The sequence below is a fragment of the Anopheles darlingi genome, chromosome 3, assembly GCF_943734745.1.
Source record: "Anopheles darlingi chromosome 3, idAnoDarlMG_H_01, whole genome shotgun sequence".
Lineage (NCBI taxonomy): Eukaryota > Metazoa > Arthropoda > Insecta > Diptera > Culicidae > Anopheles > Anopheles darlingi.
Genome location: NC_064875.1, coordinates 43,913,439 through 43,923,438, shown reverse-complemented (window position 1 = coordinate 43,923,438; position 10,000 = coordinate 43,913,439). Strand labels below are relative to the sequence as shown.

Here is a 10,000-nt window from a genome sequence, read left to right as displayed (position 1 = left end):
TTTTTCCTTTCTTTCACCTTTTTTGGTATTTGTTCGAGTATGATATGAGGGGAGTGTACAAATTTGCAGAAGAAAGATATATAGACGTTTAAGGAGAAAATCAAAAAGATGATAAAACGAAAGACTTTTCGAAATCAAACCCCACAGAACTCATCATTGCCGAAACACACACTCCAAAGTAGTTTTGTAAAGATGAGGGGGAGCGGTGTGAGAGTACGAAGATAATGGAAGAAACAATCGTGTACAGTGCGCATAGAATGAACGGTAGAAGAATAGTACGTACAGCATTTTAAGGACGACGATATGATGGTGTTCGAATCAAGCATTTGGGTGTAACGGGCTCTGAATGGCGCGCCAAGTGCGCCATAGCCGTGCCGAGCCTCCGTTGGATGAAGAAATAGATTTCTATTTCTGTTTTTATATAGGTATTACCGGAGGAAGGGGCTGTAGTAGTAATTCGTACTATAGCGGACAGAGGGGCCGCTGCGTAACAGGTGTATAGGATTACTGTATTCCGAGGGTAGAAAAGAGGGGTATCTGATAAGAAGGCAGCTGATGAAACTACATGTTTTTTTTTAACGGAAGTAAAGGCAGCTAAGGGAACTGAACGGATGTGTTAGGATTGCGTAGAAGCTATTGTAATCGCTAGGGAATAGTATGAATCGATCAAGTCACAAGTGAGAAGCAACAGCGGCATAGTGTCAATCCTTGTATATGGTGACACCAAGCTAAGAAAGAATGCTCCACAGAACATGTTGCCTTATTCCGAATGCCTCGACCATATTCAGTCCTAGGATCATCTAAGGGGTGCATACGCAGGCAGGTGGATTTTGTACGAAAAGAGAGTACACGTGCAAGCGCATATATTTTTGTGTATTTATTAGCTAGATAAATCGTAAGCGAAAATCCTGGCCGCTGCGCTTAAATGAATCGTGATATAAGATATGGTGTTTTTGATCGAAAGAACGGAACGCGTTGCCCACCCCCAGGCGGATAATTCCTAACAAAGAACTTCACCAAGTGTCTGGCGGCGTGGTTCTTCTCATGGCTTTACGATTCACGATGTATAGTAAAAGAAATTTTAATCGATTAAGCATTAAGAAGGGCAGGGACGGAAAAGTATGATGTACTGTGGAGCTAATGGTGGGCTTCCCGTTCTAATTAAAGCAGTACCATGTTTTAATATTGTGAGAGACAGTTTACATGAACACACTCAAACACAAACACATATACACACATTCCTAAAACCTTTCTTCCAGTAAGCGTAAGTTTTGTAATGTTTCCTTCTTAATTTAAACAAAGAACAAGACACCCGCCAGAAAGAATGTTGTGTTGCGCGTGGTGTGTAATGGATGGTATGATGCGCTGCTGAATAGGATCTCTTTCATACATTTTTCGTCTTGTCTCGTATAACTTTCTGTATTTATGCTCTGTTGCTGTGCTCCGGAAGTTTAGCGTATTTCCCACCATACACACACATATACACACACGCACACACATTAGATGTGCGAGTACATTCGGGACCGAATTAGGAAACTAAGGACCAGGAATGTGTAAAATGCTCGCTAGTTTCTTGTGTTTTCCTTTTTAATTTGTCATGAAAACCGCAAACAATCAGCATCCCCATCCATTCTACTACCTAGTTAATAGTGTTTTAAACAAATCTCAAACTAAACGCGTTAAAATGAGAAGAAGCCTGGGCTGTAGTAGATAGACACACGAGAGAGAAAGAGAACGAAAGTGAGTCAGGGTTAGTACTGGATGGATGTATAAGAAAATGCGATCGCGCAGGGATCGCTATATGATCAATAAAAGAACATCGCATAGAAAACATACTATTGACGAGTGTATCCGGTCGATTGGGCTTTGTTAATATCATTACAGTTCAGTTGTTGGGTTGGGGAATGAGGAAACCCTAATGATGACATCAATGGATCAAACTCCCGTGCATGTTGGCGGCGAAGGCGTGACTAAATGTCACGAAATATGCAGCACGCATAGTGCATGGGATTGCAGCGACGGAAAAACCTTCTGACGGTTCTTTGAACTGGTACTTGACTGGGAAAACGTGACGGGAGAACCTTGGTTTGCTTGGATTGAAAATGAAACCGAAATCGATCTACGGACTGCTGGTGGGGGTGTGTGCTAGAGTGCCATTGACACTGACATGAAGAGGCTGCTGTCGGGGGTTGTGTGATGACGTCTTCAAGTGTGTGCTGCCGCGGCTGAAGCAGAAGGGATTACCCCTCTACAGAATCTACAAAAAAGGGTCGTACGGCTACGGAGATTTTCTAAAGCAAATCATCAACACTGGCGCAGTGTAGTAAGAATGCTTGCTGCTGTTGATGATGATGGTGTATGATTGTCGGCGTAGCAATTGGTTCCCCTCGACGCTATAGACGGTGTGAGTTTGCCAGCAACAGCAGTGAATGAAAAGCATTTTTAATGCTAGTGATGATGCATCGACATATCTCCTCCTCGTCTTCCTCTTTGCTCGCTTTGGATTTGGTCTTAGATTTCGTATTTCGTACAGTGGCCTGTACTTTTTCAGCTTCTTCCGTTTCACTCGGCAACATAGCGAGCGTGGTGATGATGGATATAACGGCGAGTGAAGCAACTGAGCAACCCGTGGATGCGAGGCGATGCGTTTAGATCGGTGGTCGGAGATAGTCGAAAGCAGGAATTATGCTCTATTGACGAACCGGCAGCAACAGTGTGGCGAGAGAAGAAACTGTTGGTGCACACATACACACATTCGGTGTGCGCTGTGAACCGCAGGTTATTACCGTGACTTCACTGTTGCCGAGTGAATGTGGGGGAAAAACTGTTTTCTAAAACAATGCTCACCATTATATGCTCACTGCCTCACTGGTCACTGAACGGCAGCAACCGACGATGGAACGGATGAGGCGAAAGGCCTTAAATAGGAGAGAAAGATGAGCGGCAGAATTGCAGCATTCTCGTGGCACTCCTCTTGCTACACAGCACCGTTGCTAAGCTGTGTGGTTGACTGGTAAGTATAGCTCACAAGTTCTCACCCAGCACGCCGACGTGGAATAGTGATGGGTTTTCCCTCTTTAGCGGTGTTCTTTCTGCTGCGAGTGAGAGTAAACATGAAGCATAATTTACGGTTTTCCGGGACGTGACGCCAAGGAAGGGTGTCCAGACGTCCAGGAAAGCAGCACCCCTTGCAATGGTTGAATCGCGCTAGGTAATTTTCAGTGGCTGCTGTGATGTGTTCTATTAGCGATTTTCAACTTTCGTGAAGAACAAGTCAACCATCCAACCAATGATAACGTTAACACTACCCTCTAGATGTAACCTCAAGAAAAGGCCTTTCCGTCGTTTCGTAATGCGAGGCGAGCTGCAAGGGTAGGGCATCCAACGAGTACGGCTGCTAGTACCTTGCAAGTTGACCTTCGTTTGTGATCGATGAGATCAATCCCGATCTTTGTCGTTGCTAGCGTAATCATTATCTGCGTGTACTGAATACAACCACGACAGGTTGAAAGATATTCGATCCACGAACGAGGCGAAGCCGGCTCAGCTATCTACTAGCCGTCGGTAGGAATCGCGACGAATCGCACAGGGCACGCGGCGTATTGCGGTTTTATGTCGACAGATGATTCATGGCGCAATCGCGTGCATGGCATGCTCTCGGTTAAATTGAAACTCTTTCAATTGGTTGTCCGTCCGGCGTCCGGACCCGGGACCCTGACGAACGCTACCCTTCCTTCCTCAATTCACCCGCAGAGATTATGATCACCACTACCCGTGTCCCAATGACAAACGCTTCTCCCCCCTTCATTTACCATATTGAGCCGGTCAGTGGCGTCCCCCACCGCCACGTAGCTACGGCCTGCGGTCAGCGCTAGCCATAAATCATCGACAGAAAAACGTCCAGAGCGGCCTAGGTGGAGCGAGAAAGAGAGAAGAACCTCACGAGTCAGTGTCTGTGTCTAGTTGCAGTTTAGTATGGGCGCACCAACACGATACGAACACCAATCCGATATGCAGATAGACTAGCGGCTAGCGGCCAAGGTGGCGTTGGACTTCTCGCAGCCTAGCAGCTAGCTTGGCCCGGTCTGACGTGCTCATAGTTCACGAACTTTGCTTGCCGCTCTCCGGTCGTGCTCGCATTCTGTGTGGCCCATTATGTAGCCGCAATGGCTGCAGGGAGACCCTTCTTTTCAGGTCAGCTCGTAACCACTACTGTACTATGACGTATCCGGCGCATTGATGCATGCGGTTTCGATCTTTATGCGGCACCGTTTCACGCTCACGGTCCACTACCGAACTGGACGCGAACTAGCTAACTGGTTTGTGAAATTCGATGGTTGAACTAAGCCTCCGGTCCAGAAACTGGACTCTAGAAAAGTCAAATCGTACCGAAGAAGAGAAGGGACTCTCTCGGAAAAGATAGGCCTCTCCGAAGGGGGGTGCTACCGAATGCATAATTTCTATGGCCGCGCCAAGACGGTGGGTCGTTATTTCGATGAACATGGTGTGTCCATGTTGGTGGTTACTGTAGCTTTCGTGCGATTAGCTGCGGATGGGGCAACGGGAAAGGTTCATTGGTCGCTGACCCCGAAACACACTGTCGGCTTTGCTCGGTTTTCAGTGGCCATTTTACTTTTTGCCATGTTGGTGAAGGCATTTGCAATGTTGCTAAAACTTTGGCTGCCTGTTGCTGGAGCTGCAAAAGTTGAAGTAAAAAGAGATAATTCCAATGCTGCTACTTTCTGAAACTCTGGACGCAGTGAGTGACGGAGAAAAGCCAGTGACATGTTTGTTTGGCAAACACTTGGGCTATGTCGGGCTATTGTTCGTTACGGCAAGAAGAACTGGTCCCATGTTGCTTCCACAATGTTTGCAAACTTAAACACTACCTCAACCAATTCGTACACAATGGCGTAGCTCTCTAGTGTAGACTTTCTTCAACCTTCATCGAGCTTCGCTTTGCAGAACTGTAACATTCTAAAGGTTGGTTACAGCGGAAACACGGTGGTTTTAAAGCCCATAATGTTCTTTGAAATGAACTTTACCAGTGCTATGTGCCTGTCTCCAAAAACGTATACGACGACACAACCTGCAGTATGATTTTCGTCCTTCCGCAGATTAACATGAAGCGACGGCATCAATAATGCTTTCAAAAGAATAGACACATTGAACTGGAGCAAATGGACGATTGTTTCCGAATAGTGGGGGATTTTTCTTCAGCAGAAAAAGATCACTCGCCGCTATTCGTATAGCACCGAATAAGTAAATAATCAAATAAACTATTGGAGTAAAACATCTTAAATATTGCAACTAATATCTTGAAAAATTTAATTACGTCTTGGATGGAATGAATAAAATTGCTTTACAAACCCATTTGGGTAATAATATAATGTTTCCACGCATCGTGAAACATCAGGCTATTAACTTTCACCGGAGCCTGTAATAACATAAGGTATAAGAAGTTCCTTCGAGTGTAATTACCGAGGTTCTAGATTCGATCGGTTTGAAAAGCTTGCTCAAACCAGAGACAAACCACCAGCAAACACTAACCAGATGGGCGCGACTAGCGTCTTTAGCCTAGTCAGCCACTTGACTCTGGCTCCGGTAACCCCTGGATCTGGTTGCGTCTGGGAATCATTGTTTGTTTGCTCTAAATCTCAAGTGGCACAAACTCCACATTCGTTCACGTGGTACACCGATTCTATTGCAACAGCGGCGCACACCAGACAGCCTCGGTTGAAGCGGAAAATGAAAAGCATAATTTTCAGCATCGTCTGACAGTCCCACAGATGACCCCCCGCCTGCTATGTTGTGTGCGTTTGTGAGACCCGTGGGGTTGGTGTGTAGCGTGTTGTACGTCGATATCGATATGCATCGCCGTTCGCAGGGTTACTCTCTCGCCGAGTTTTCTTTTCGCCCGAATTCGTTTACTTGGCCCGTAATTTTGAGTCTTACTTTCACGAGATAGCGTTGGGTGTGGTGAGACCTTCCGAGCATAACAGCTTCCCCGAGTAAAGCGGAACACCCGTACCGAGAGCGAAAGCAAAACAATTGATCGTTGTAGTATGGCACAACGCAACGCCACCGCCAGATTGCGGAACTCACAGAGGAGCGGCTACAAAACCTCTGCTACTATGAATCATCAGGTCTATTCTGTTTAGCAATAGCCACAGGAAGTGACTAATGGAAGATGCTGTGCTGCTCCTGTTGCTGCTGTACGTACGTGACACATGAAGGCCAAGATGTCAGGCCAATCAGTGAGAGACCCCTTCGTGTGCGAGAACGGTGCTAGACAGCAGCTACCCCGGCGGATTCGCTGTTACGCTCCAGCAAAACACATGGAACCGGTCAAGGGCTCCTACCCTCCGTTCTGGGTGAACTGCTACGTGCTCCAATCGTTAGCCATTCCTGTAGTGAGAGGGTTGACTCTCCTCAGATATTGATACACAATACTGGAAGGTAATCAATTGTGTTTGCGCTCGTCGCGTATTCGTTTGCATATCGAATGACCAACCAATCGCAGATCTTCGACTGGACATTTGCAGTGGACACATAACGTGGCCGTCTCCGTGGGGAAGGGGGAGCCAGTATCAGTTTTCTTCGCTCATAACGGCGTCTGTGTTTCGTGGAATGAGCCCTTTACGGTTCACTCCTCTGTCCTCTGTCACAAACTGTGACCCAAAACAATAATGCTTCGCTGGGTTGGTCAAGAGCACTACAACACCGAGTTGTTGGTATTGGCTCCAGCGTGCACGCGGTGTCGGTTTCCAGTGCGGCTCCATTTTCTGTTACGGCGAAACTGTAAATCGTGTGGCCACTACTCACGCCAAAGTATCGTTTGAAACACTAAATTATTAGCATTATTCATCCTCTCCACCAGTCTCCGGTCGATTCAGCCGCAAACCATCGAACTGACGGGCAAACCGGACGGCGAACCGAACCACCGGACCACCGGTCGATTCGAGGGTAGCATTTGTTTTCCATTTTCAAAGTACAACCACGAAACGCGAGACAAAATCTGGAACACTTTCGCCTCCACACTGTGGCCACTGCAGTAGCAGCAGCAGCAGCAGCAGCAGTAACGACAACGGCCACCGCCATGAACATTATGCTTCACGATCAATTGCGTGCCGGGCGTTTGCGAGCAATTGTGGACCGAAACGAGATCGAATCTCCGCTGGGCCGTGGCTGGGCCCTGGGAGGGGTGGTTTTGGTTGTGTTGGTCTCTGCTGAGCGATCGCGCGATCGAGACGCGGAAGACGAGTTGCACGATTGCGGCCGCATCGGATCAGCCTGATGAAAGGGGGGGCCCGTTGGCTTGAGAGTGAATTATTGACTTCGATTACTCCTTCGATTGACGTGTGCTGGCAGTGATCACGGAATGCGCCAGACTGCGCGCGCGCTCGCGGGCCTCATAGGAATCATCAACACCGCGAACACACCCAGTAACCGATTTCGATTGGTTGATTGATGTGTTACCATTTTTTTCTGTCTGTTGGTCTGTATGTCTCGGTCTTCGGTCGGCATGACCATCGGTCCCGTTTGATCGGTTCGGTATTTCGTTAATCAGATTTTTTCTCTCTTCTCCAAAATCTTCTGTTTCCTCCCGATGACCGGATGTGAGCTGCCAGGCATTGAGCGATTGTGATTGGTTTGTTCGTTTTAAAAAGTGAAACCATTAGAGGTCTTTTCGGGGGGCCAAGTGGCGGGACCCTTTCATCACCTTCGATCGGATCTCGCTCCGTGGTCTCGCGATCACCCATCGCGTATCGGTGGGCCTCGCTGGAAGCGATGACGCGTCTTTATGGCGGTGTCCGTCAATGAATGGCGGGCGATGCTGCCGGTGGCATGACGAAGTTCAAACAAATGATCGAGAGGACGGTTCGAGGAATTTCCACTCCAACACCGCCTTAACCGTATGTGTACCTATTTGGGTGTGTGCTGTGCATGAGTCATCGTCATTCACAGCATCTTTTCGAGGGTTCACCAACACCGTGTAGGACGTAGATTAGCCCAGGTGATGATTCAATCCCGTGGCCCTCTCCGTTGGGTCATTCGCAGATAGCAGCGGGTACCCTCTTGATGGCCTACACACGATGGCCCTGTAACCCGTTCGTCTGTTTAAGGCTACTACGACCACCACTAGTGCGAATGCGATCTCGGTTGCCCACGGTAGACGTGGGCTGGAGATGGTGAAGTGGGGAACCAATATGCAACATTCCACTCGAGCCAGTGAGACGAGATGCATTCTTGCGAGGTGGAATTGGCGCCGTCGTCGCCATCATCGTTACCTACCGTCCTCAAGGGCAGCACACCAATACAGGCGCGATCACCATCGCGACCAGTCGTTGCTGGGAGATATGAAACGAGTTTCTCGGGGTGCTTTGTGTCCCCACTACCGTCGCGATCAACCGTCGTCGTCTTCGTCGTCATCGTCGTCATCATCGACTTATGCCACGTACGAGCGGTGCGTTTCGATCTTTGTCCCGAAATTCCTTGCCCCAGGGCTTGATAGTGCCTTTGTCCCGGGATCCAACGGTAGCAAGAAGATCTTCGAAAACAAAATGACCTCGAGAAGGACGTGAGTCGATTTTGTTGTGGTAATACACGGGCACGCACGCGAACATAACTCGTGGAACCTAATCTACTCTGTAGTGGCATTGTGTGATGTCCATTGCTGACCCCTCCACTCGACGACGGTACATCATTAGCAACGGCGATGGAGACGAAGCATCGGTCGTCGCTTCGGTAACCGTGTAGCAAAACCGAGCCGGGAGGGAGTTCAAATTGAATCTGTCGACGCGTGAAAGGTTTTTGAGGTCAGCACAATTGAAGAATGGTGCGTCTTCTGTACGCACAAACACACGCAACACGTATTAACGAGTCATACAGATCACTGGAGAGAAGAAGAGGGCATGAGCATCACAGATGCATACTTTTGAGGGAGTACTTCAATTCGGCGGAGTTGAGAAGAAGTCCAAATTGACCACCATGTGTTCTGCCCGCTTACTTCTTACTAGCTGTTTGCTTTATACCAAGGTTGCCTTAGCTCCCTCGAATGGCACGCTCCGTTCTGAACCAGCGAATAAGAGTAAGCCAGGGGTTGCAACTATGGACGCCAGTATTACTCTGCCAGCTGCCAATTCGGTCCGTTCCAGCGAAACACGTTATCTGTAGAGCAAACAAACCGATGGGTCTCTCTTTATCTAGATATTGAGCATAAAATTGGCTTCACCACAAGCACCATAAGCGGGGCAATGCTTACACACTCCTTCCTGCGCGCGGATCCCGGCGCTTTGTGTAAACAAAAACCCGGTATGCTTTAGTCCCAGACAGCGGCAGCGAGGGAAAGCATTCTCAACCTCTGAAGAGAGGGAAAGAGGAATGGGTGTGTAAATATTTACACTCAATTTAAACATTGACTATAAATTGTCCCTGTTGCGTGCAGACCGCAAAATGCGCCATCACGAACCGCAGCCTACTACTGATTGCCTGTGGTTTGCGTGGATTCAAATCAACGACCACGAGAATCCGTTAAGCATCGAGACAAGACCGATCGAGCCCGTTTTCCGTTGGCGGTGGGCAATCGGGCAACGTTCTCCAGTTGCTTCGGTGTTTCTTTAGGTGAAACTCGTCTCTGTTCGGTGGGGGGTTCGTATACGAGCCCACAACGAGCAGAAATAGTTGTTTGCTGGAGTACCAACCCTGCCGCAAACATATTTGTTCCATTACCCTCCAGGTGCGCATACTTGTGCGGCAGCAGCTTATCGTGGCGGGGTGGTTTTGATGTCCTAAAAAATTGCAAATATTCAAGTTGCGATCCAGGTTGGTGTGCGTGATGGCGGAATGTCTAGCACGACCCTTGCCTTGCCCGGTACCGTGATGTGCTGCACTGCGGAGGAACGAATGATACCAAGCGACGAGAAGCATGATTTCGGTTTGAGAGTGAATTTTAAATCAACAGAAAAAACTTCAACATGGCCTCAACTGCAACCTGGGC

The 10,000-nt window shown here is 48.2% G+C and overlaps 2 protein-coding genes across 4 annotated transcripts in view; one reads left to right on the top strand and one right to left on the bottom strand.

The window, feature by feature from the left end:
• Positions 1-3,129, top strand: part of LOC125957637 (DE-cadherin) — a 13,328-nt gene extending 10,199 nt beyond the window's left edge. For all 3 annotated transcript variants that reach the window (XM_049690483.1, XM_049690484.1, XM_049690482.1), the window contains exon 3: positions 1-3,129. This exon is cut by the window's left edge and continues 6,292 nt beyond it. The gene's annotated coding sequence lies outside the window, so the exon portion shown is untranslated.
• Positions 1-10,000, bottom strand: part of LOC125957658 (uncharacterized) — a 367,185-nt gene that overhangs the window by 259,764 nt on the left and 97,421 nt on the right. The gene's annotated exons all lie outside the window — the stretch shown is intronic.